At 51.9% G+C, this 25,651-nt stretch overlaps 1 long non-coding RNA gene and 10 other non-coding genes across 11 annotated transcripts in view; all 11 read left to right on the top strand.

The window, feature by feature from the left end:
• Positions 1–594: 594 nt before the first annotated feature.
• The window catches only part of LOC104656479, a 41,675-nt gene continuing 16,618 nt past the window's right edge, over positions 595–25,651 (top strand). Inside the window, exons 1-9 of the long non-coding RNA XR_747131.2 lie at positions 595–1,905; positions 4,423–4,564; positions 7,076–7,215; positions 9,752–9,891; positions 12,402–12,549; positions 15,166–15,306; positions 17,810–17,934; positions 20,538–20,676; positions 23,173–23,312. This is a non-coding gene — a long non-coding RNA (uncharacterized LOC104656479). The remainder of the gene's footprint in view (positions 1,906–4,422; positions 4,565–7,075; positions 7,216–9,751; positions 9,892–12,401; positions 12,550–15,165; positions 15,307–17,809; positions 17,935–20,537; positions 20,677–23,172; positions 23,313–25,651) is intronic.
• Positions 2,144–2,238, top strand: LOC115897933. Its single transcript, XR_004057707.1, has one exon. It is a non-coding gene; the product is annotated as a small nucleolar RNA SNORD116 (small nucleolar RNA).
• LOC115897937 lies at positions 4,804–4,898 on the top strand. Its single transcript, XR_004057711.1, has one exon. It is a non-coding gene; the product is annotated as a small nucleolar RNA SNORD116 (small nucleolar RNA).
• On the top strand, positions 7,454–7,548 carry LOC115897936. The gene has a single exon (XR_004057710.1). It is a non-coding gene; the product is annotated as a small nucleolar RNA SNORD116 (small nucleolar RNA).
• LOC115897938 lies at positions 10,019–10,113 on the top strand. The gene has a single exon (XR_004057712.1). It is a non-coding gene; the product is annotated as a small nucleolar RNA SNORD116 (small nucleolar RNA).
• LOC115897932 lies at positions 12,793–12,887 on the top strand. The gene has a single exon (XR_004057706.1). It is a non-coding gene; the product is annotated as a small nucleolar RNA SNORD116 (small nucleolar RNA).
• On the top strand, positions 15,476–15,570 carry LOC115897940. Its single transcript, XR_004057714.1, has one exon. It is a non-coding gene; the product is annotated as a small nucleolar RNA SNORD116 (small nucleolar RNA).
• On the top strand, positions 18,183–18,277 carry LOC115897935. The gene has a single exon (XR_004057709.1). It is a non-coding gene; the product is annotated as a small nucleolar RNA SNORD116 (small nucleolar RNA).
• On the top strand, positions 20,849–20,944 carry LOC115897941. Its single transcript, XR_004057715.1, has one exon. It is a non-coding gene; the product is annotated as a small nucleolar RNA SNORD116 (small nucleolar RNA).
• LOC115897934 lies at positions 23,551–23,645 on the top strand. The gene has a single exon (XR_004057708.1). It is a non-coding gene; the product is annotated as a small nucleolar RNA SNORD116 (small nucleolar RNA).
• LOC115897943 lies at positions 24,549–24,642 on the top strand. Its single transcript, XR_004057717.1, has one exon. It is a non-coding gene; the product is annotated as a small nucleolar RNA SNORD116 (small nucleolar RNA).

Here is a 25,651-nt window from a genome sequence, read left to right as displayed (position 1 = left end):
GTTGTGCAGGCTGGTTTCAAACTCATAGGCTCAAGGAATCTTCAAACCATGGCCCCGAAAGTGTTGACATTTTAGGCATAAGTTACCATGCCCATCCTACATATGAAAGCCTTATGAGATATATGATATGCAAATATTTCTCTCATTTTGTACGTTTCCTCTTTCATTCTGTTGATGTTTCCTTTCATGTACAAATGTTTTAGATTTGATATAGTCTTGCTTATGTATTTTTGCTTTTGTTGGTTATACTTTTAGTGTCATATTCAAAAAATGATTGACAAAAACAAGAAGGGTTTCCATGTGTTGTCTTCTAGTTTTACAATGTCAAGATGTCTCTTTAAATACTTGATTTATTTTGAGTTGATTTTTGTGTATGTTGTGAGGTAAGGATACAGTTTCCTTTTTTTTTTTTAATTTGTGGATATCCGGTATGCCAAATATGATTAGTTAGAGAAACCGTGCTCTGAGCACCCATGTCAAGGATACATTGAGTGGAGTACGTGGATTTATTTCTGCATTCTTCTTTCTTTTCCGTTAGATTATATCTGGTTTTTGCCAGTATTCTAGTATTTTGAATTACTATAGCTTTGTTATATATTTGGAAATCATTTTGGGTCTCTTGTGGATCCAGATAAATTGTACGATTTTTTCTCTATTTGTGGAAAAATGTGATTGTGATTTTGATGGGAATTATACTGAATCAGTAGATAACTTCAGGTATTGTGGGTATTTTGACAATATTAATTAGTCCCGGTGGTGGTGTTGAGGCGGTGTTGACCTGGGGGCATTGGGGTGAGTGATAGTGCCGTCAAGTTGGCTGCATGATGGGACTTTGGCTGGGAGGTCAGTGCATAAAAATCCTGTGGATGTGATCAAGGCAAGGGTGATGGAAGGTGATGTGTCCTGTCTGCTTGGTCCTTGTAGGGATCATCCTGTAATAAAAGGAGGCATTACCTTCGGATGTCCCGAGGGCATGGTGCAGGCACCAGGACTGAGTGGAGGGGAAGAAGCTCATGTCTTGAGGTCCCTTGGCTACATGGGGAAGACTGCCCCTGGGCTTGATGCCAAGTTTCAGACTGACGTGCTGGCTGTTGTGATGGCGCTCCCCAGTGCTAGTTGTGGTTGGTTTTCGACTAGGTACACCTCGCCTGGGAGAGTGGCCAGAGACAATGTCAGTTCCAGACATCAGCAGCCCCAGGAGGAGGAGCGTGTGCTCGCACCAGGAGTGGTGGCTGTTAGGTGAGGGACCTCAGACCTATGTCTGCATGGCCTGACGTCAGAGATCACATCCTACTGATTGAAGACCTTGTTCTTGAGCTGTCCGGTTGTTTCAGGGTCAGACCTGGAGGCTGCAGGCTATGATGGCCCTTTGCAGTGTTCTGAAACATATGTGCACCCCAGGGAGGGACACACACACACACACGCACACAGTGAAACTCACAACACACAGAAAATGACACACACACGCAGTCACACACACACAATGAAACAACACACACAAAATGACACACACACGCACGAGCCCACAGAAAAAGGCAAATAGACACAGAAACAGGCGTGTGCAGTAGTTCTGGCCACACATACTCCCTAGGTGTCCACAGAATGACATGGGTAAGGTATATTCATAAAGTTGGAGATCAGTCATGGAGGCCAAGGACAAGCAGGTGCACTAGTTGACCCACGGGAGCGAATGGCATGAAAGTGGTGAGCATTGTACCTGGGCCTGTTTCTCAAGTGTGTATTTGATTTCTTTACAATTCCCTGGAGAAGTTGCTGTGGGAGCCCCACCGCCTGCTGGCAAGGAAGATGGTTGATTCTTCTGAGCAATGGAGGCCCTGCAGAGTCCTGCAGTCACTGTGACCTGGCGTCCATGGCGCACTCAATGCTGGTGGATGGCTCAATATGGTAAGCATTCCTCTGCCCCGTGTGCTGAGTAAGTGTGGCTTTTGGATGTCCTAGACCTTCAAGGATCTGTTTCTCAGCAGCAAATGGCATGACGAGTTCCACTCCTAGAGTGGATGGTCTGTGCCCATTGCTCAGTGGTGTGGCTCTGGCTTCCCCAGTATGCTGAATGTCTTTAAGGTCATTGACTCGCTCCTTCCCGGCCTGTGGTGTCAAACGTCCTGCCCCTTTGAATGTGCTTGGATCGATGATGAGTCCCCCAAAAAAACATTCCTTGGAAAAGCTGAACAAAATGAGTGAGAACTCATACCGTCGTTCTCATCGGAACTGAGGTCCAGCACGTTGCCTCCCCCGGGGACTGTAAGAGCAAGGGACAGCTTCCACTGGTTCCCATAGGTTTCACCACCCAGGGCATCCACAGACAAAAGTCTCATGTCACAGGCACATTAGGAACATTCCCTCTGTGTGAGGTACATGGGTGGGAGAGTCATGGGGCATTTGGCTGCTCTGTGATGGCGTGGTGGCCGTGGAAGCAGGCAGAATTGTTGCCAGCATAGGGGAGTGTGCTGCTGGTAAGCTCCCAGAAGGAAGTCCCAGACTTCACAGTGGTCATCTCAGTGCAGAAGACCGGGTGTCTGTTTTCATGTGGAGGAGAGCCCAAGGCCCAGACCTCAGGCAGACCTTGGTCTTGATTTTTGATTAGTTGAGAACAGGGGAGTTCCAAGATGATAGGGGAGAGTGCAGAGCAGTGTCTTGGCAGACGGTGAAAGCCTCTTCATCCCACCCTCCAGCATCGGTCACAGGAGCCCCCCTGGAAGGGATTTCTTTGCCTCCTGAGCTGTGAGATGCCTGTGGTGCAATGGCGGAGTCTTGAGCAGGAAGGTACTCCAGAGAAAAGGTGATAGAGGGCTCACACGGACGTGAGTGTCATTAGCAGACTTGGGCTGTCTTTTGGTGGTGATGGGCTTTCCGTGGATTTTTCTGGTGGATGACAGGTTGGCCATCAGAGGTCTTTGAGGCCAGATCCTAGGGAGCATGAGGATCAAGTTGGTGCCTGTGGCCCTGGATCACTTCCAGCCTTCCCGAGAGAGTAATGGGCTCCTCCGTTGTACAAATCTTCCTATAAATGATCTCTTGGCCCGCCATCGTTGGGCAGCTCCACCTGCTGCAGCTCATGTGAGCAAATACTGCTCTGGATCCTCTTTCCTGCTTATAAGGCAGCTTCCGTCCTGAAGGTCCAGAGTGAATATGCCCTGCCCTGGCTCTGGCCCAAGTCTCTTGCCATGGGTGCCGGTCACACTTGGGGCTATCCAAGGAGGTCTATGCATTCCATGCAACACGTGTTGAATCCCAGGGGTGCTGCCACAGATTCCTTTGACTTGGGATGCCTTGCACCTCTGCATGTTGGCAATATTTAAGTGTTGGACTCCACTACACCCTAGGGGGTGATGAACTGTTTTGGCTCCCTTAACTGGTTTGAAGTCTCAGCGCAGCCAGGACAGCCACGCCATGTTGAAGGGCATGCGGATGGCTTAGGAGTGTTGGAAAGGATGGGTGGTTCTGAGCTCGCAGCTCACTCACTAGCTGCCTGCATGTAGACCCAGTGGTGGCGTTCAGGCAGTGTTGACTTTAAGGCATTGCGGCAGGTAGTAGTGCAGTCAAGTTAGCGGCATGATGGGTTGTTGCCTCAGAGGTCAGTACAGGGTAGCCCTGTGGGTGTGTCCAGTGCAAGGAAAATGAACAACAATGTGTCCTGTCTGCCTGGTCCTTGGGACATCGGTTGGGGGACGTCCTGTTGGAAAAGCAGCCATTCCCTTTGTATGTCCAGAGGGCATGGTGCAGGCACATGGACTGAGTGGAGGGGGGAAGCCCGTGTCTTGAGGTCCTTTGACTAGGTTGGGAAGACCACCTCTGGCCCTGACGCCGAGTTTCAGACCGATGTGCTGGCCATTGCAAAGTCCCCCTCCAGCGCAGGTTGTGATTGGTTTTCCACCACGTCTGCCTCACCTGAGAGGGCTGCTAGAGACAGTGTCTGCTCAGGACGTCGGATGTCCCGTGAGGAGGAGCATGTACTCACACTAGGGGAGGTGGCTGGTAGGTGAGCCACCTCAGGCCTATGTCTGCATGGCTTCCATGTCAAAATTTACATCCTCCTGATTGAAGTCCTTCAACTTTCGGATTGGCGGGTTGTCAGGCCAGGAGGCTGCAGACTATGACTGTGTTGGGAAACACATGTGTCAGGAACAAATATGCGTGAGGGAGACACACACACGTACATTCATATATACACACACACATGCACACAGGCATGCCGAACCACAGGCAAATACACGTAGCAATGGGCGTGTGTGACCACACATGCTTTTAGGTATCCACAGAGTAACACGTGTAAAGTATCGTGGAAGCCAGGGAATAACAGGTGTGCGCGCTGCCCCGTGGGAAAGAATGGGATTGAAGTGTTGACCAGTGGACCTGGGCTCATTTCTCAAGCGTGTTATTTGATTTTTTTACACTTCTCAGAGGCAATTGCTGTGGGAGGCGTGGCGTAACTGCTTTAAGGAAGACACTCAATTTTTCTGAGCAACGAAGGCCACATGGAGTCCTGGATTTTGTGTGGCCTGGCATCCACGGTGCACCGCGTGCTGGCGGGTGACTCAGGACGGTAAGCATTTCTCTGCCCTGCATGCTGAGTGAGGGTGTCTTTCGGATTTCCAAGACCCATAAGGAAGGAGCAGGTTCTCGGCTAACCACTAATGGCTTGACGACTTCCTCTCCTGGAGTGAATAATCTGCACTCATTGCTCAGTGGCATGGCTCTATGGGGGCCGAAGGTCTTTAACGTCATTGGCTCACCCACTGCCCGGCCTGTGGTGTGAAATGTCCTGCCTCTTCAAATGTGCTTGGATCGATGATGAGTCCCCCAAAAAAACATTCCTTGGAAAAGCTGAACAAAATGAGTGAGAACTCATACCGTCGTTCTCATCGGATCTGAGGTCCAGCACGTTGCCTTCCCCAGGGACTGTAGGAGCGAGGGACAGCTTCCACTGATTCCCATAGGTTCCACCACCCAGGGCATCCACAGGCTAAAGGCTCCATCACACAGAGGTTAGGAACATTCCCTTTGTGTGAGGTACACAGTAGGGAGAGTCCTGGGGGGAGTGACTGCTCTGTGATGGTGCCATAGCCGTGGAAGGGATCTGCAGGCCTAGGGTAGCCTGCGCCTGATCTTGGCTTGGTGAGCTCTTTGGAAGGGAGACCTGGTCCTCATGGCAGGCATCTCTGAGCAGAGGACTGGGTCCTTGTTTTCTTGCTGGGGAGAGCACCAGGACCATGTCTCAGGCAGATGTTGGTCCTGAGTTTTGGTTTGCTGAGGACAAGGGAGTGTCAAGGATGATGGGGGACAGTGTATTAACAAAGGGTGTTGTGACAGCCAAAGCTGCTTTGGCCCTCCACCCAGCGTCCGGTCATGGAGGCCCCCCAGCAGGGATTTCTTCATCCCCTGAACCGTGAGATGCCCCTGGTGCCATGGTGGAAGCCTGTACTGGAAGGTACCCCACAGAGGAGGCGGTAGGGGGCTCGTGGACATGTGTGTCATCAGCATTGTTGGGCTGTTGTTCAGCAGTGATGGGCTTTCCATTTACTTCTCTAGTGGATGACAAGTTGGCCAGCAGCGATCTTAGAGGGCAGATCCCAGGGAATATGAGGGTCAGACTCGTGCCCCTGGCCCTCAGTCACTTCTCGTCTTCCTGACATTGTATGGGCTCCACCATTGTGCACATCTTCCTGGAAATGGTCTCTTGGTTTGCCATTGCCGGGCACCCCCACCTGCTGCAGCTCGTGTGAGCAAATGTGGCTCTGGATCGTCTTTCCCACTTTGAAAGCAACTTCCATCCTCAAGGCGTCCAGAGGGTATGTGCCCTGGCCCTGGCCCAGAACTCTTCTGTGGGCATTGGTCACACATGGGGCTATCCATGGAGATCCGGGTACATTCCAGGCAACATGTATGCCATTCCAGGGGCCTGCCATAGAGAGTTCCTTGACTTGGGATGCCCCTGCACCTCCTGTGTTGGTAATGTTCCAGTGTTGCATTCTGCTACACCCTAAGGGTGATGAAGCATTTCAGCTCTCTTAAACAATTTGATGTCACAGTGCAGCCAGGACAGCCATATCATGTTGAGGGGCCCATGACTGCATTAGAAATGTTGGAAGGGATTAGTGGTTCTGCAGATTGCAGCTTATTAGTAGCCGTGTATATGTAGATCTGGTGATGGAGCTGAGGTAGTGTAGAGTTGCAGGAGTTGGGGCGGGTGGTAGTGCAGTCAAGTTGGCTGCATAATGGGATGTTGCCTCAGAGTTTAAGCCCTGTGGATGTAACCAATGCAAGGACAATGGAAAGCAGTGTGTCCTGTCAGCCTGGTCCTTGGGCGGGGACGTCCTGTTGGAGAGCAGCCATTCCCTTCGGGTGTCATGAAGGCACAGTGCAAGCACGTGGACTGAGTGGAGGGGAGGAAGCCCGCGTCTTGAGATCGTTTGGCTAGGTTGGGAAGATTGGCTCTGGCCTGATACCATTTTCAGACTGATGGGTTGGTCATTGAGAAGGCGCCCTCAAGTGCTGGTTGTGGTTGGTTTTTCGTCAAGTGAGCCTCACCTGGGAGTGTGGCCAGAGACAGTGTCAGGTCACAACATCAGGTGCCCCATGAGGAAGAGCATGTGCTCACTCCAGGGGTGGTGGCTGGTAGGTGAGGGACCTCAGGCCTATGTCCTCATGGCCCCGAAGTCAAAGTTCACATCCTACTGATTGAAGACCTTGATTTTGAGCCTTTGGGTTGCAGGGGCTTCAGGTCTGGAGGCTGCAGACTATGACTTCCTGTTGCAGTGTGGGAAACACATGTGCATGAGGGAAACACACATGCTCACACTATCACACACACAGTCATGTGCAGTCACAGGCAAATAGACACAGCAACAGGTGCATGTGGTCGTTCTGGCCACACACGCTTCCTAGGTGTCTAGAAAGTGACACTCTCAGGTATGTTTATAAAGATGGAGGTCCATCATGGAGGCCAAGGAGAAGTGGGCATGTGAGTTGCTCTGTGGAAAAGGGTGGCATTAAAGCGACCAGTGAACCTGGACCCATTTCTCAAGCGTGCATTTGATTTCTTTATACTTCTCAGGGACAGTTATCATGGGACACCTGCCATATGCTGGCAATGAACATGGTCAGCTCTTCTGAGCCACAGAGGCCCCGGAAGTCCTGGAGTTGGTGTGGCTTAGCATCCACGGTGCGCCCCCTGCTGGTGGATGGCTCAGGACGGTAAGCATTCCTCTGCGCCACGTGCTGAGTGGGGGGTGGGATTTCCGAGACCTGAAAGGAGCTGTTTCTCAGCAGGCCACTGAGGGCATGGTGAGTTCCACTCCTAAAGTGAACGGTCTGTGCGCATTGTTCAGTGGCATGGCTCTGGCTTCCCCCGGAGGCCGAAGTTTTTTAACGTCATCAGCTTGCCCCCTACCCAGCCTGTGGTGTTAAACGTCCTGCCCCTTTGAATGTGCTTGGATCGATGATGAGTCCCCTATAAAAACATTCCTTGGAAAAGCTGAACAAAATGAGTGAGAACTCATACCGTCGTTCTCATCGGAACTGAGGTCCAGCACGTTGCTTCCCCCGGGGACTGTAGGAGCGCGGGGCAGCTTCCACTGGTTCCCATAGGTTCCACCACCCAGGGCGTCCACGGAAGAAAGTCTCACGTCACAGGCACAATAGGAACATTCCGTCTGTGTGAGGTACACGAGTAAGAGCGTCATGGGGGAATTGGCTGCTCTGTGATGTCATGGTGGCTGTAGAAGCGGGTGGAAATGCAGACCTAGGATCGTGTGCACCTGATCTTGGCTTGATGAGCTCCCAGGAAGGGAGACCCTGACCTCCTGATGCGCATCTGTACGCAGAGGACTGGGTCTTTGTTTTTATGCCAAGGAGAGCAAAAGGCCCAGACCTCAGACAGACCTTGGTCTCGATTTTCAGTTATCTGAGGAGAGGGGAGTGCCAAAGTGATGGGGGACAATGGAGAGCAATGGGTGTTGTGGCAGACAGCCAAAGCCTCTTAACCTTTGCCCCAGTGTTGGTTACAGGGACCCCCCTGGCAGGGATTTCTTTGCCTCCTGAGCCATGAGTTGCCCATGGTGTAGTGGCTGAGCCTGGGCAGGACAGTAGTACCTCAGAGCAAAGGTGGTAGAGGGCTCACATGGACATGCGTGTCATCAGTGGTCTTGGGCTGTCATTTGGCAGTGCTGGGCTTTCCATGGATTTCTCTTGTGGATGACAGGTCAGCCTGTGGTGTTTTCTAGGGCAGATCCAAGGAGCATGAGTGTCGGGCTGTATCCTGTGGATACAGCTTTTGGTCTTCTTGGGAGAGTAGAGGGCTCCACCATTGTGCACATCTTCCTGGAAATGGTCTCTTTGGCCCACCATTGCCGAGCAGCCCGACACGCTGCAGCTCATGTGAGCAAATGACTGCTGTGGATCTTACTTCCCGCTTTGAAACAGCTTCCATCCCAAAGGCTTTCAGAGGGAACGTGCCCTGGCCCTGGCCCTGGCCCTTGCTCAGAACTCTCCTGTGGGATTCCATCACACTTGGAGCTGTCCATGGAGGTCCGTGTGCATTCCAGACAATGCGTATTTAATCCCAGGTGCCTTCCATGGAGAGTCCCTTGACTTGGGATGCTTCCACTTCTGTGCATGTTGGTGATATTCAAATGTTGGATTTAGCTACGTCCTAGGTGTGATGAAGTGTTTCAACCCCATTAGTCTCAGCGCAGCCAGGACAGTCATGTCACGTTGAAAGGCATGCCAGTGGCTTAGGAAAGTTGGGAAGGATTGGTCATTCTGTGGCTCGCAGCTCACTTAGTAGCCACGTGCTTATAGACTTGGTGGTGGTTGTCAGATGGTGTTGACCAGCAGGTGTTGGGGAGGATGGTACTGCATCCAAGTTGGCTGCATGGTGGGATGTTGGTTCAGAGGTCGGTGGAAGGAAGGCCCTTGAGTGTGATCGATGCAAGGATGATGGAAGGCCATGTGTCCTGTCTGCCTGGTCCTTGGGGCGTTAGGCAGGGACATCCTGTGGGAAAAGCAGCCGTTCCCTTCAGGTGTCCTGAGTGCATGATGCAGGTATATTGACTGAGTGGAAGAGAGGAAGCCCATGTCTGGAGGTCGTTTGCCTAGATTGGGCAGACTGCCTCTGGTCTTGATGCCGACTTTCAGAGTCACGTCCTGGCTATTGTAAAGGCATGCTCCAGTGCTGGTTGTGATTGGTTTTGTGCCAGGTGCACCTGTCCTGGGAGTGCTGCCAGAGGCAGTGTCTGGTCAGGACATCAGATGCCCTGTGAGGAGGAGCTTGTGCTCAGGCTAGGGATGGTGGCTGTTATGTGAGGGACCTTGGGCCTATGTCTGCACGGCCCAAGGTCAGAGTTTACATCCTGTTGATTGAAGGTCTTGGTCTTGAATTGTCCGTTTGATGGGGGCTCAGGCCTGGAGGCCGCAGACTCTGATTGTATGTTGCCATGTTGGGAAACTTATGTGTTGGGAAACACATGTACATGAGGGAGAGATACACACACACACACACACACAGTCACTCAGCAATGGGTGTGTGCGGTCATTCTGGTGCCACATGCAGCTCTGAAGTGTTTGCAGAGTGCCACTAGTAAGGTACAATCATGGAAACAGAAGTCACTAACGGAGGCCAACAGAAGGAAGACTTGCAAGTTGCCACACATGAGCGAATGGCACTGAAGTTTTGACCAGTGGAACTGGGCCTGTTTCTCAAGTGTGTATTTCATTTCTTTACACTTCTCAGGGGCAGTTGCCATGGGAGGCCCGCTGCCTGCTGGAAGGAAGATGGTCAATTCTTTTGAGCCACAAAGGCCCTGCAGGGTCCTGGAGTCAGTGTGGTCTGGCTTCCTGGGTGCACCTCGTGCTGGTGGATCGCTCAGGACGGTAAGCATTTCTCTGCCCCATGTGCTGAGTGAGGGTGTCTTTTGGATTTCCAAGACCCACCATGAGCTGTTTCTCATGAGGCCACTGATGGCATGGTGTCGAACATCCTTCCTCTTCAAATGTGCTTGGATCGATGATGAGTCCTCCATAAAAACATTCCTTGGAAAAGCTGAACAAAATGAGTGAGAACTCATACCGTCGTTCTCATCGGATCTGAGGTCCAGCACGTTGCCTCTAGCAGAGACTGTTGGAGTGAGGGACAACTTCCACTGGTCCCTGTAGGTTCCACTACCCAGGGCTTCTGCAAGTAAATGTCTCCCATTACACACACATTAGGAACATTCCCTTTGTGTGAGGTACACAATTAGGAGAGTCATGGAGGGACTGACTGCTGTGTGATGGCGTGGCGGCTGTTGAAGCAGACAGAAAAATCGCAGGCCTAGAGGAGTGTGTGGCAGACCTGGGCCTGGTGAGCTGCTAGGAAGGGAGACCTGGACCTTGTGTCAGGCATCCTCACACACAGGAGAGGGTCCTGGTCCCCCTACTATGGAGAGCATGAGGCGTTAGCTTCAGGCAGACCTTGGTCTTGCTTTTCAGTGAGCTGAGGACAGGGGAGTGCCAGGGGTGACGGGGGAGAGTGCAGAGCAATGGGTGTTGCAGCAGATGGCCAAAGCCTCTTCGCCCCTCCTCCCAGCATTGGTCCCAGGGTCACCCCAGCATGGATTTCTTTACCTCCTGAGCTGTGAGATGCTGGTGGTGTGGCGGATACCTGGGTAAGACGTATTCTCTGGTATTCCAGAGAAAAGGTGGTAGGGGGCTCACGTGGACAGGTGTGTGCCATCAGTGGTCTTGGGCTGTCATTCGGTGGTGCTGTCCTTTCTGTGTATTTCTCTGTTGGATGACAGGTTGGGCAGCAGGGGTCTTCAAGGGAAGTTCCCAGGTGTGTGAGGTTTGGGCTGCTGCCTGTGGCCCTGTGTCACTCCAATCTTCCTGGCAGAGTAATGGACTCCACTGTTGTGTACATCTTCCAGGAAATGGTCTCTTGGCCTGCCATTGGCAGGCGCCCCACTTGCTGCAGCTCGTGTGAGCAAATACTGCTCTTAATCCTTTTTTTCACTTTGAAAGCAGCATCTGTCCCGAAGGTGTCCAGTGAGAATGTGCCCTGGCCCAGGCCGAGTACCCTCCTGTGGTCTCCATTCACATGTGGGCCTGTCCACGGAGGTCCGTGTCCATTCCGGGAAACGCGTGTGCAATCCCAGAGGTGTTGCCACAGAAAGTCTCTTGACTTGGGATGCCTCCGTGCCTCTGCACGTTGGCGATGCTCCAGTGTTGGATTCCGTTATGCCCTATGCATGATGAAGCATTTTAGCTCCCTTAACCAGTTTGAATTCACAGTGTAGCCATGACAGCTATGCCACTTTCAAGTGCACATGGTTGGCTTAGGAAAGTTGGAAAGGATTGGTGGTTCTACAGCTCACAGCTCACTTAGTAGCCGCATGTGTGTGGACTGGGTGGTGTTGATGCAGTGTTGACTTGCCAGTGTCGGGGTGGGTAGTAGTGCGGTCAGATTGGCTGCATGATGGGTCATTGCTTCTGAGGTCAGTGCAGGGATGCCCTGTGGGTGTGTCCAATGCAAGAATGATGACAGGCGGTGTGTCTTGTCAACCTGGTCCTTGGGATTCAGGTAGGGACGTCCTGTTGGAAAAGCAGCCATTTTCTTTGGGTGTCCCGAGGGCACAGTGTGGGCACATGGACTGAGTGGAGGGGAGGATGCGTGGATCTTGAGGGCCTGTGGCTGGGTTGCTAGTCTTGCCTCTGGCCTTGATGCTGAGTTTCAGACCGACGTGCTGGACTTTGCAAAGGTCCCCTCTGGAGCTGGTTGTGGTTGGTTTTGCACCAGGTGCACCTCACCTAAGAGAGTGGTCAGAGACAGTGTCTTGTGATGACATCAGCATCCCCATGAGGAAGAGGAGTAGCCTGTGCTCCTGCCAGAGGTGGTGGCTGCTAGGTGAGAGACCTGTGACCTGTTTCCACATGGCCCCAAGGTCAGAGTTCACATCCCACTTATTGAAGGCCTGGGTCTGAGCCATCAGGTTGCTGGGTGGATCAGGTCTGGAGGCTACAAACTATAACTGCCCATTGTGGTGTTGGCACCCACAGGTACATTAGGGAGACAAACACACACCCATTTAAACTAATATTCTCACACATACACACACACTCTCATACATTCACACTCATACTCACACTCTATCCCCCCCACACACACACAGGCACAGTCATAGGCTAATAGATGCAGCAGTGTGCACGTGCAGTGGTTCTGGCCACACATGCTTTTAGGTGTCCACAGAGTGACACGGGTAAGGTATATTCATGGAGATGGAGGTCAGCCATGGAGGCCAAGGAGAAGCAGGTGTGTGAGTTGCTCTGTGGGAAAGAATGGCTTTGAAGTGTCCGGTGAACCTAGGCCTGTTTCTCAAGCATGCATTTGATTTCTTTACACTTCTCAGGGACAGTTGCCGTGGGACAGTTGCCGTGGGAGGTCTGCTGACTGCTGTCAGGGCAGATGGTCGATGCTTCTGAGCAACATAGGCCCACATGGATTCCGTGTGGCCTGGCATCCACTGTGCACCCTGTGCTGGCGGGTGGCTCAGGATGGTAAGCATTTTTCTGCCCCGTGTGATGAGAGATGGTGGCTTTAGAATTTCCAAGACCTACAAGGAACAGTTTCTCAGCAGGCCATTAATAGCATGGCGAGTTCCACTCCCGGAGTGGATGGTCTGTGCCAGTTGGTCAGTGGTGCAGCTCTGGCTTCCCCAGGGTGCCGAAGTTGTTTAACATCATCGGCTCGCCCACTGCCCAGGCTGTGATGTCAAACGTCCTGCCTCTTCAAACGTGCTTGGATCGATGATGAGTCCCCCAAAAAAACATTCCTTGGAAAAGCTGAACAAAATGAGTGAGAACTCATACCGTCGTTCTCATCGGAACTGAGGTCCAGCACGTTGCCTCCCCCGGGGACTGTAGGAGCGCGGGACAGCTTCCACTGGTTCCCATAGGTTCCACCACCCAGGGTGTCCACGGATGAAAGTCTCACATCACAGGCACAATAGGAACATTCCCTCTGTGTGAGGTACACGAGTGGGAGATTCGTGGGGGCACTGGCTGGTCTGTGATGGCACAGCAGCCATGGAAGAGGGGAGAAATGTGATCCTAGGAGAGTGTGCGGCTGACCTCAGCCTGGTGAGCTTTCAGGAAGGGAGGCTTGGCCCTTATGGCTGGAGTCTCCGTGCAGAGGGCAAGGTCTCACTTTTGCTACCAAGGAGAGCACAAGGCCCGGGCCTCGGGCAGACCTTGTTCTTGATTTCTGGTTAGCTGAGGACAGGTGAGTGCATAGCAGTGGGTGCCACAGGAGACAGCCAATGGCTCTTCAGCTCTTCCACCAGTGTTGGTCACAGTGTTCCCCCAACACAGATTTCTTTGCTTCCCGAGCCATGAGACATGTGTGCTTTGGTGGTAAAGGTGTAGACAGGATGGTATCCAAGAGAAAAGGTGCTAGAGGGCTCTCATAGATATGAGTGTCATCAGCCTCATTGGGTTTTAATTTGGCAGTGATGGGCTTTCCATGGATTTCTCTGGTGGACGACAGGTTAGCCAGGGCAGGTCTTTCAGGACGTGTCTCTGGGCAAATGAGTGTCAGGATGGTGTCCATGGCCCTGGGTCACTTCTGGTCTTCCCAGCCAAGTAGTGGGCTCCACCGTTGTGCACATCTTCCTGGAAATGGTCTGTTGGCCTGCATTGTTGGGCGGCACCACCTGCTGCTGCTCTTGTGAGCAAATACTGCTCTGTATCATTCCCACTTTCCATCCCAAACATGTCCAGAGAGAATGTGCCCTGGCCCTGGACTCTCCTGTGGGCCCCAGTCGTGCATGGGGCTATCCATGGAGGTCTGTGTGCATTCCGAGCAGTGTGTTTGCAATCCCAGAGGCATTGCCACAGTGAGTCTCTTGACTTGGCATGTCTCCATGCCTCTGCATGCTGGTGATGTTCTAGTGTTGGACTCCGCTACTCCCTAGGCGTGATGAAGCATTTCAGCTCCCATAGCTGGTTTGAAGTCACAGAGCAGGCAGGACAGCCATGCCACTTTCAAGGACACACAGTTGGCACAGGAAAATTGGAAAGGATTCATTGTTGTACATCTTGCAGCTCACTTAGTAGCTGTATGCATGTAGACCTGGTGCTGTTGATGCAATGTTCACTTGCTGGCATGGGGGTGGGTGGTACTGTGGTCACGCTGGCTGCATGATGGGATGTTGTCTCAGAGGTCGGTGCAGGGAAACTCTGTGGGTGTGTCCAGTGCAAGGACAATGTTACAGGCGGTGTATCCTGTCTGCCTTGTACTTGGGAAGTCAGGTGGAGACATCCTTTTGGAAAGGCAGCCATTGTCTTTGGGTGTCCAGAGGGTACGGTGTGGGCACATGGATTGAGTGGAGGAAAGGAAGTGTGTGTCTTGAGGTCCTTTGGCTAGGTTGGGAAGACTACCTGTGGCCTTGACGCTGTGTTTCAGAGCCATGTGCTGGCCATTGCAAAGGCGCCCTCCAGTGCTGGTTGTGGTTGGTTTTCCATCAGGTGCACCTCACCTGGTAAAGGGGCCAGAGACAGTGTCTGTTCATGACATAAGATGCTCTGTGAGGAGGAGCATGTGTTCGTGCCCAGGGTGGTGGCTGTTAGGCAGCGGACCTTGGACCTCTTTCCTCATGGCCTTGAGGTCAAAGTTCACATTCTATTGATTGAAGGCCAGGGTCTTGAGCCTTTGGTTTTGTGGGGTTAGTTGCAGTCTGGAGGCTACAGACTGTGACTGCCTGCTGGGGTAGTGGGAAACACATGTGCATGAGGGGGACACACATCCACACAGAGACACTCACACTCATGCACACTCAGGTGTGCACAGCCACAAATAGATGTGGCAATGGGCATGTTCAGTCGTTAGGCCACAGACACTTACTGGTGTCCATGGAGTGACATAGGTAAGGTATGAATGGGTCTTTGAGGGCATGTCTCTGGGTGAGTGAGTGTCAGGATGGTGTCGATGGCCCTGGGTCAGTTCTGGTCTTCCCAGCAGAGTAGTGATATGAATATGGAGATGGAGGTCAGTCCTAGAGTCCAGGGAGAAGCAGAGACACGAGTTGCCCCACGGGAAAGAATGACATTGACATGGTGACCAGTGGATGTGAGCCTCTTTCTCAAATATGCATTTGATTTCTTTGCACTTCTCAGGAGCAGTTGCCTTGTGATGCCCACTGCCTGCTGGCACAGCAGATGGTCAGTTCTTCTGAGCAGTGGAGTCCCCACTGAGTCGTGGAATCGGTGTGGCCTGGCATCCACGGTGCACCCTGTGCTGGTGGATGGCTCAGGACGGTAAGCAGTCCTCTGTCCCGCATGCTGTGTGAGGGTGTCTTTAGGATTTCTGAGACCCACAGGGAGCAGTTCTTCCGGCCATTAAGGGCATGGCCGAGGCCTTTAAGGTCATTGGCTCGCGCACTGCCCAGCCTGTGGTGTCAAATGTCTTGCCTCTTCAAATGTGCTTGGATCAATGATGAGTCCTTCAAAAAAACATTCCTTGGAAAAGCTGAACAAAATGAGTGAGAACTCATACCGTCGTTCTCATCGGAACTGAGGTCCAGCACATTGTTTCCTCTGGGGCCTGTAGTAGTGAGGGACAACTTCTACTAGTCCCTATAGCTTCCACCACCCACGGCGTTCACAGATGACAGTCTTTTGTCATATGCACATTAGGAACATTCCCTCTGTGTGAGGTACACAGGTCAGAGAGTCATAGGGTGATTGGCTGCTCTGTGATGGAATAGTGGCCATGGCAGTGGACAGAAATGTCTCAGGCTTAGGGGAATGTGGGGCTGGCCTTGGCCTGGTGAGCTTCCAGGAAGGGAGACCCGGAAATCGCTGCAGGCATCCTTGCATAGAGGAACAGGTACATGTTCCAGTTCTCCTTTCAGGGAGACCACGAGGCCCAGAACTGCGGCAGTCCTTGGTCTTGATCTTTGGTTAGCTGAGGGCAGGGGTGTGCCAAGGGTGATAAGGGAGGGCACACAGCAATGGATGTTGCGGCAGACAACCAAATCCTCTTTGTCCCTCCTTTCAGGGTTGATTTCAGGGACCCCCCGGCACAGATTTTTTCACCTCTCGAGCTGCGAGATTCTTGTGGTGTGGTGGCCAAGCCTGGGCAGGAGGCTGGTACCCCAGAGAAAAAGGTGTAGAGGGCTCACATGGACACACATGCCGTCAGTGGTCTTGGGCTGTCATTCGGTGGTGATGGGCTGTCTTCGTGGATTTCTCTGGTGGATGACAGGTTGGCCAGTGGGAGTCTTCAAGGGCAGGTCCTAGGGAGCACAAGGATCAGGCTGATGCCTGTGGTCCTGGGTCACTCCAGTCTTCCTGGCAGAGTAGCAGAAGTACACATGTTCCTGGAAGTGGTCTCTTGGCCCGCCATTGCCAGGTGGCCCCACCTGCTGTGGCTCGTGTGAGCACATACTGCTCTGGATCCCATTTCCCGCTTTGAAAGCAGCCTTCATCCTGAAGGCATCCAGAGGGAATGTGCCCTGGCCCTGGCCTGGGACTCGCCAGTGGGGTCCAGTCACAGTTGGCATATTCATGGAGTTCCATGTGCATTTCAGGCAATGCATGTGCTATCCCAGGGGCACTGCCTTCCTTGGAGAGTCTTGACTTGGGATGCCTCTTCACCTTTGTGTGTTGGTGATGTTCCAGTATTGGATTCTGCTACATCCTCAGGGCAGTGAACTGTTTCAGCTCACTTAGCCAGTTTGACATCACAGTGCAGCCAGGACAGCCGTGCCACTTTGGCATGACACATAGTTGGCTTAGGACAGTCGGAAAGGTTTGGTGGTTCTGTGTCTCGCAGCTCACTTCATAGCTGTGTGCATGTAAACCTGGTGATGGTGTTGAGGTGGTGGTGACTTGCCGACGCTGGGGTGGGTGGTAGTGCTTTTAAGTTGACTGCATTGTGGGATGTTGGCTCAGAGATTAGTGCAGGGAAGCCCTGTAGGCGTGTCCAATGCAAGGAAAATGAAAGATGGTGTCCTGTCCACCTTGTCTTTAGGGGTTCAGGTGGGAATGTGCTGTTGGAAAAGTAACCATGCCCTTCGTGTGTCCTGAGGGCATGGTGTGGGCATGTGAATTGATTGGACGGAGGAAGTGTGTGTTTTGAGGTCCTTTGGTTGGGTTCAGAAGACTGTCTCTGCCCTTGATGCCTTGTCTAAGATCAGTGTGCTGGCCATTGCAAAGGTGCCTTCCAGGGCGAGTTTTGGTTGGTTTGGTTCCAGGTGTGCCTTACCTGGGAGGGTGGCCAGAGACAGTGTCTGGTCACGACGTTAGATGCCCCATGAGGAGGAGTGTATGCTTGTGCCAGGGGTGGTGGCTGTTAGTCGAGAGACCTCAGGCAAATGGCCATCTGACCCCTAAGTCAAAATTCACATCCTACTGATTGAAGGCCTGTGTCCTGAGCCGTTTGGTTGCAGGCATGGGGATGGTTTCCAGGTCTGGAGGATGCTGACTACCACCACACGTGCTGTTGGGAAACGTGTGTGAGGGAGACACATACACACAGACACACTCACTCTGACACACCTACACATGCACAGGCGTGCACAGCCACAGGCAAATAGATGCACCAATGGGTGTGTGCTATTGTTGTGGTCACGTGTGCTTCCTAGGCGTCCACAGAGTGACGTGGGTCAGGTATATTCATGAAGACGGAAGTCTGTCATGGAGCCCAAGGAGACGCCGGCATGCAAGTTTCCCTGCGGGAAAGAATGGGATTGAAGTGGTGACCAGTGAACCTGGGCCCGTTTCTCAAGCATGCATTTGATTTCTGCACACTTCTCAGCAGCATTTTGTCATGAGAGGTCTACCGCTTGCTGGCAAGGAAGATGGTCAATTCTTCTGACCAACGGAGGCTGCCTTGAGTCGTTGATTTGGTGTGGCCTGGCATCTTTGGTGCACCCCATGCTGGTGAGTGGCTCAGGATGGTAAGCATTCCTCTGCCCTGTGTGCAGAGGTGTCTTTTGAATTTCTGAGACCTGCAAAGAACTGTTTCTCAGTGGGCTACTAATGGCATGGTGAATTCCACTCCCAGAGTCGATGGTCTGTGCCCATTGTTCCATGGTGTGGCTCTGGGTTCCCCAGGAGGCCGAAGGTGTCATTGGCTCACCCACTGCCCAGCCTGTGATGTCAAACGTCCTGCCCCTTCGAATGTGCTTGGATCGATGATGAGTCCCCTATAAAAACATTCCTTGGAAAAGCTGAACAAAATGAGTGAGAACTCATACCGTCGTTCTCATCGGAACTGAGGTCCAGCACGTTGCCTCCCCCAGGGACTGTATGGGCGAGGGACAGCTTCCACTGGTTCCCATAGGTTCCACCACCCAGGGCATTTACAGATGAAAGTCTCCTGTCACATGCATGTTAGGACATTCCCTCTGTGTGACATAGATGGGTGGGACAGTTAGGGGGGGATCAGCCCCTCTGTGATGTGGCGGCCGTGGAACCAGGTGGAAATGTTTTGACCTAGGGGAGTGTGTGGCTGGTCTTGGCCTGGTGAGCTCCCAGGAAGGAAGACTCGGACCTCGCAGCGGGTATCTTTGTGCAGAGGACTGGGTCATAGGTCCCCTGCCAAGGAGAGCATGAGGCCCAGGCCTCAGGTAGACCTTGGTCTTCATTTTCCATTAGCTGATGACAGGGGAGTTCCAAGGTGCTGGAGGACAGTGCAGAGCAATGGTTGTTGCCGCAGATGGCTAAAGCTTCTTCAGCCCCCTTCCAGCGTCAGTCACAGGTGCCCTCTGGCATGGATTTCTTTGCATCCCTAGCCATGAGATGACCATGGTGCAGTGACCAAGGCTTGGGCAGGACAGTACCCCAGGCAAAAGGTAATGGAGGGCTCACGTGGACGTGTGTGTCTTCAGCTGCATTGAGCTGTCACTTGGTGGTGATGGACTTTCTATGGATTTCTCTGGTGGATGACAGGTCAGCCAGGGTGGGTATTTGAGGGCATGTCTCTGGGCAAGTGAGTGTCAGGATGGTGTCTGTGGCCCTGGGTCACTTCTGGTCTTCTCAGCGGAGTAGCGGGCTCCACCATTGTGCACATCTTCCTGGAAATGGTCTCTTGGCATGCATTGTCGGGCGTCCCCACCTGCTGCAGCTCGTGTGAGCAAACACTGCTCAGGATCCTCTTTCCTGCTTGGAAAGCAATTTCTATCTTGAAGGTATCCAGAAGGAATGTGCTGTAGCCTTGGCCTGGGATTCTCCAGTGGTTTCCAGTCATGTGTGGGGCTATCCATGGAGGTCTGTGTTCATTCTAGGCAATGCATATGCAGTCCCAGGGCATTGCCACAGAGGGTCTCTTGACTTGGGATGCCTCTGCATGTTGGTGATGTTCCAGTGTTGGATTTCACTATGCCCTAGGCATAGCATTTCAGCTCCCTTAACTGGTTTGAAGTCTCAGCATGGCCAGGGAAGCATTTCAGCTCCCTTAACTGATTTGAAGTCTCAGTATGGCCAGGACAGGAATGTCACACTAAAGGACACACTGTTGGCTTAGGAAAGCTGGAAAGGTTGGTGGTTCTGTGGCTTGCAGCTCACTTAGCAGGAACGTGCATGTAGACCCCGTGGTGTTGAGACAGCGTTGATTCGTAGGCATTGTGGTGGGTAGTAGTGCGGTCAAGTTGGCTGTGTGATCGGATGTTGCCTCAGAGGTCAGTGCAGGGAAGCCCTGTAGATGTGTCTGATGCAAGAACAATGACAGGCGTTGTGTCCTGTCAACCTTGTCCTTAGGGAGTCAGGCAGAGATGTCCTGTTGGAAAAGCATCCTCAGGGTGTCCTGAGTGCATGGTGCGGACATGTGGACTGAGTGGAGGGGAGGAAGCCCTTGCCTTGAGGTTCTTTGGCTAGATTGGGAAGACCGCCTCTGTCCTTGACACTGAGTTTCAAACTGATGTGCTGCACTTTGCAGCGGCACCCTCCAGCGCTGGTTGTGGTTGACTTTCTGCCAGGTGCACCTCAACCTGAGAGGGCAGCCAGAGAGTGTCTGGTCATGACATCAGATGCCCCATGAGGAGGAATGTGTGCTCATGCCAGGCTTGGTGGCTGTTAGTCAAGGGACTTTGGGCCTATGTCTGCATGGTCATGAGGTCAGAGTTCACATCCTACTGATTGAAGGCTTGGGTCTTGATCTTTGGGTTGCAGGGAGGTTCAGGTCTGGAAGCTGCAGACAATGACCGCCCCTTGTGGTGTTTGGAAACACATGTGCCCGAGGAAGACACATATACACACACACTCACTCTCACACACACATACACACACAGGCATGCACAGCCACAGGCAGATAGATTCAGCAGTGGGCACATGCTGTCCTTTGGGTCACACATGCTTCCTAAGTGTCCACAGAATGACATATGTCAGGTATATTCATGGTAATGAAGGTCAATCATGGTAATGAAGGTCAATCAATGAAAAGTAGGTGTGTGAGTTGCCCTGTGAGCTAGAATGGCATTGAAGAGGTGACCAGTGCACCTGGACCTGTTTTATAAGCATGCATGTGATATCTTTACACTTCTCAGGGGCAGTTGCCGTGGAAGGCCCGCAGCCTGCTGCAAGGAAGATGGTTTATGCTTTGAGCAACAAAGGCCCCATGGAGTCGTGGAGTTGGTGTGGCCTGGCATCCACGGTGCACCCCGTGCTGGTGGATGGCTCAGGACGGTAAGCATTCCTGTCTCCCGCATGCTGAGTGAGGGTGTCTTTAGAATTTCTGAGACCCGCAAGGAGCAGTTCTTTAGGCCATTAAGGGCACGGCCAAGGTCTTTAAGGTCGTCGTCGGCTCACCCACTGCCCAGCCTGTGGTGTCAAATGCCCTGCCTCTTCAAATGTGCTTGGATCGATGATGAGTCCTCTTTAAAAAACATTCCTTGGAAAAGCTGAACAAAATGAGTGAGAACTCATACCGTCGTTCTCATCGGAACTGAGGTCCAGCACATTTGTCTCTGCCGGGGACTGTAGGAGCAAGGGACAACTTCCACTGATTTTCACAGGTTCCACCACCAAGGGCATCCACAGGCCAAAGTCTCCCATCACACAGAGGTTAGGAACATTCCCTCAGTGCGTTGTAGATGCATGAGAGAGTCATGGGCGAATCGTCTGCTTTGTTATGGTGTGGCTGCTATGGAAGAGTGCAGAAATTGTGCAGGCCTCGGGGAATGCCCAGCTGGCCTCAGCTTGGTGAGCTCCCAGGAATGGAGACCCAGATCTCGTGGCAGGTGTCACTGCACAGAGGACCAGGTCGTAGGTTTTTTTTTGCCTAGGATAGCATGAGGCGCATGCCTCAGGCAGATCTTTGTTTTGATTTCCAGTTACCTAAGGACAAGGGAGTTCCAGGGTGGTGGGGAAGAGCACAGAGCAATGGGTGTCCCACCAGATGGCCAAAGCCTCTTTGGCTCTCCTTCTAGGGTTGGTCACAGGGCCTCCCCAGCAAGGATTTCTTTGCCTCCTGAGCTATGAGATGCTTGTGGTGTGATGGTGGAGGCCTGGGTGGGAAGGTATTCCAGAGAAAATGTGCTAGAGGGCTCACGTGGATGTGTGTGTCATCAGTGGTCTGTGGTTGTCATTTGGCAGTGATGTGCTTTCCATGGATTTCTCTGGTGGATGACAGTTCAGCCAGCAGGGGTCATTGAGGGCAGGTCACAGTGAGCATGAGGATCAGGCTGGCACCCACAGCCCTTGGTCATTTCTAGTCTTCATAGCAGAGTAGTGGGTTCCACTGTTGTGCACGTCTTCCTGGAAATAGTTTCTTGGCCTGCCATTGCTGGGTGGCCCCACCTGCTCCAGCTCGTGTGAGCAAATAGTGTTCTGGATTATCTTTCCTGCTTTGAAAGCAGCTTCCATCCCGAAGACATCGAGAGGGAATGTGCCCTGTCCGTGGCTCTGGCCTGGGCCTCTGCTGTGGGCTCTAGTCACACTTGGGGCTGTTCATGGAGGTCTGTGTGTATTCCAGATTCCAGGCAACATATGTGCAATCCCAGGGGTGTTGCCACAGAGAATCTTTTGACTTAGGATGCATCCATACCACTGTATGATGGCGATATTCAAGTGTTGGATTCTGCTATGCCCTAGGGGTGATGAAGCGTTTCAGTTTCCATAGCCGGTTTGAAGTCACAGTGCAGCCAGGACTGCCATGCTACGTTGAAAGGCTTGTGGTTGGCTTAGCAAAATTGGAAAGGATTGGTGGTTCTGTAGCTCGCAGCTCACTTGGTAGCCAGGTGTATCTACACCTGGTGGTTTTGTTGAGGTGGTGTTGACTTGCAGGCATTGTTGTGGGTGGGAGTCTGGGTAGGAATGTGGTGGGTGGGAATGCAGTCAAGCTGGCTGCATGATGGAACGTTGCCTCTGAGGTCAGTGCAGGGAAGCCATGTGAGGTGACCAGTGTAAGGACAATGTCAGGTGGTATGTCCTGTCCACCTGGCCCTTGGGGCATCAGGCATGGACGTCCTCTTGGAGAAGCAGCTGTTCTCTTCGGGCATCCTGAGGGCACAGTGTGGGTACGTGGACTGAGTGAAATGGAGGAAGCCCATGTCTTGAGGTCATTTGGGTAGGTTGGGAAAACCATCTCTGACCTTGACGCTGTGTTTCAGTGCAACATTCTGGCCATTGGGAAGGTGCCTTCCAGCACAGATTTTGGTTGGTTTTCTGCCAGATGTGCCTTACCTGGGAGTGCAGCAAGAGACAGTGTCTGGTCCCGACATCAGATGCCCTGTGAGGAGTAGCGTGTACTCAGGCCAGGGGTGTGGTGGCTGTTACACGATGGACCTCTGGCCTATTTCCACATGGCTTTGAGGTTAGAGTTCACATCCTACTGATTGAAGGCCTTGGTCTTGAGCCTTTGGTTTGTGGGGGGATCAGGTCTGGAAGCTGCAGACTATAACCACCCATTGCAGTGTTGGGAGATACAAACACGTGTATGTGTGCATAGCCACAGGGAAATACATGCAGCAGTGGGCACATGAGGTCATTCCAGCCACACACGCTTCCTATATGTCCAGAGTGACACAGGTAAGATATATTCATGGAGATGGAGGTCAATCATCTAGGCCAAGGAGAAGCAGGCATGCAAGTGTCCCTACAGTTAAGGATAGGATTGAAGTGGTGACCAGTGGACCTGGGCCCATTTCTCAAGCGTGCATTTGATTTCTTCACACTACTCAGGTGCAGTTTTCATGGGAGGCGTGGCACCTGCTGGAAGGAAGATAGTTGATTCTCCTGAGTAAGGAAGGCCACGCAGAGTCCTGGTTTCAGTGTGGCCTGGTATCCACAGTGCACCCCGTGCTGGTGGGTGACTCAGGACGGTAAGCATTCCTCTGCCCCTCGTGCTTAGTGAGGGTGTCTGGGATTTCCAGGATCCACAATGACTGGTTTTTTGGTGGGCCGCTAATGGCATGCTGAGTTCCTCTCCTAGAGTGGACGGTCTGTACCTTTTGCTCAGTGGCGCAGCTCTGGGTTCCCTAGGGGGCCGAAGGTCTTTTAAGGTCATCGGCTCGCCCACGACCCAGCCTGTGGTGTCAAACAGGCTCTTTGAATGTGCTTGGATCGATGATGAGTCCCCCATAAAAACATTCCTTGGAAAAGCTGAACAAAATGAGTGAGAACTCATACCGTCGTTCTCATCGGAACTGAGGTCCAGCACGTTGCCTCCACTTGGGCTTATTGTGGTTCATGCGTAACTTTGTCATATTACATTATACTTCACCACCCAGGCATTGGCATTCAATTTTTGTGGTCATTTTGACCATAGTAAAATTCTTTATCGTAAATATATTTGAGAGTCATACTTGGGTAGCCCATGAGTTTTTCTAGTGTTACTCTGTCAAGTTGGTTTCACCCTTAATGCTAGTTTTTGCGTTTTTGTTGCGTGATTGATTTTTAGCCAGGTTCTGGTCACCAATCACAGCCTTTCGCCAACATTCGTGGTGAAAGTTTCCTTGGTTTTTGTTTTTTATGTTGAGGAAGTACATATTTCATGAATGTTTCTGCTTTTGTTCCAATTTTGGGCTGACTGGCATGTCATCTCTATCTTATCCTGAGTTGAGTAGTGGTACAAGTTTTTGGCTTTCCACATCCAGGGCACCAAGTCTTTTGTACACAGATTGCAAGTATTGAAGCCATGGTTTTGATTGGGATGCTCTATGTCCATGCTTTTTAGTGGCATGATGCTCTCCCAGGGTACCTGGAATCCACATGTGCACCTTTGTATATGTGTTTCTGTGAACACAAATATGTGAAGCCATAGAGTAGCAGATTTCTTAAGTACCACAGGAGTCTAGATGACATGGCCTTCCTGACCTGTGAACCTGTCTTTTTGAAGCACACTCATTTCCTCTGCACCTTCCCAGTGTCATTGGCATGGAAGGAAGTCCCTTGTCCAAGAAGGATGGTCTTTGTCTTGTGTGATCTTTGAGATACCGTGAGGCCCCTGGATACACATGGTGTGGGCTCCTTTGGAGGCTTTTGGATTTCTCCTGAATGTAAGTGATTTCTTCTGAAAGCATTCTGATTTTCCTCACCTGCAGGGACAAAGACTGTGTAGATTGATGATGCTTCCATATATACATTTTTTTTTGGAAAGGTGAACCAAATGAGCGAAAACTCAGTACCATCATCCTCATCGAACTGAGGTCCAGCACGCTTCACCATCAGGGCCTAGATTTAGGGGGCCAACATCTGTTTGTTGTCATGGTCTGCACCAATGCTTAGGATGTAGTTGATTTTCAGTGAAGTTGAGTAGTTGAGGATTTTGTACTCCCTTGGCTGAGAGAGATGTTTGTTGAAGGACTTCCCTGTGAGAAGGTGGGGTAGCATCCTGTCAGTGTGCAGGAGAAGGTAAACCTGCAGGTGCCAGAGGAGGGCAGTATCCAGTTGCCCACCTCTGCATGGCTGGGTCTGTCCTTGATTCATACCTCTTGGGTTCATCACCCCCCCAGAAGAAGATAGTTTCTTCCACATGAGGAGACAGCACGGTGCCATTCCTGAGCACTTCTTCAGCTCTCGTTCATGTGCGGTCAGGGACATGGGTCTTCCTGTGGTGTTTGGGTAGCATCAAGGGCTGGCCATCTTAAAGCCAGTGGTGATGCTGATTTGCTCTCTGGAAAGGAGGCTGGAGAAGCTCTCTACAGTGAACTTGTACATCTGTGCGAAGAATTCCAAATTCCATGGCCCAAGAAGGGTAGTGGCTGTGGGAAAGGGAGAGGTCTGTGCATGCCTTTACCTGGCATCATTCCCTGTGGGTCATGGAGTGATGACTGTGAGGCTCTTTCGGACATTGCAGGGTGCCCACCGTCCGTTTCATGGTGTCCTCAGGATGGATTGCTTGGGAGAGCCTGATGTCATTTGCCTCTGAACCACTCAGACATCTTGATGCATTGGGGGTTTATAAGAGTGTGTCCTTCCCCATGTCGTGGTGACTTCTACTCGGAAATGTGACCTGGCAAGGTCTCTTTACTTATATACCTCAGTGTCTCCTGATATTAGGGTGTTTTCACATTCCTCCTAATTCTTCCCAGCAGTCTTTGTGAAGTAATCATTGTGTGGTAGGACAGGGCTGCCATCCACAGGCCAATGATGGATAGGTTTTGGACTCTGATGTTACGTTCACAAGCAACTGCCTTAAGATCTGGTTTTCTTAGCTGCA

The sequence above is a fragment of the Rhinopithecus roxellana genome, chromosome 5 (assembly GCF_007565055.1).
Source record: "Rhinopithecus roxellana isolate Shanxi Qingling chromosome 5, ASM756505v1, whole genome shotgun sequence".
Classification (NCBI taxonomy): Eukaryota; Metazoa; Chordata; class Mammalia; order Primates; family Cercopithecidae; genus Rhinopithecus; species Rhinopithecus roxellana.
The sequence above is the reverse complement of the archived record's forward strand: the minus strand, read 5'-3'. Positions and strand labels throughout refer to the sequence as shown.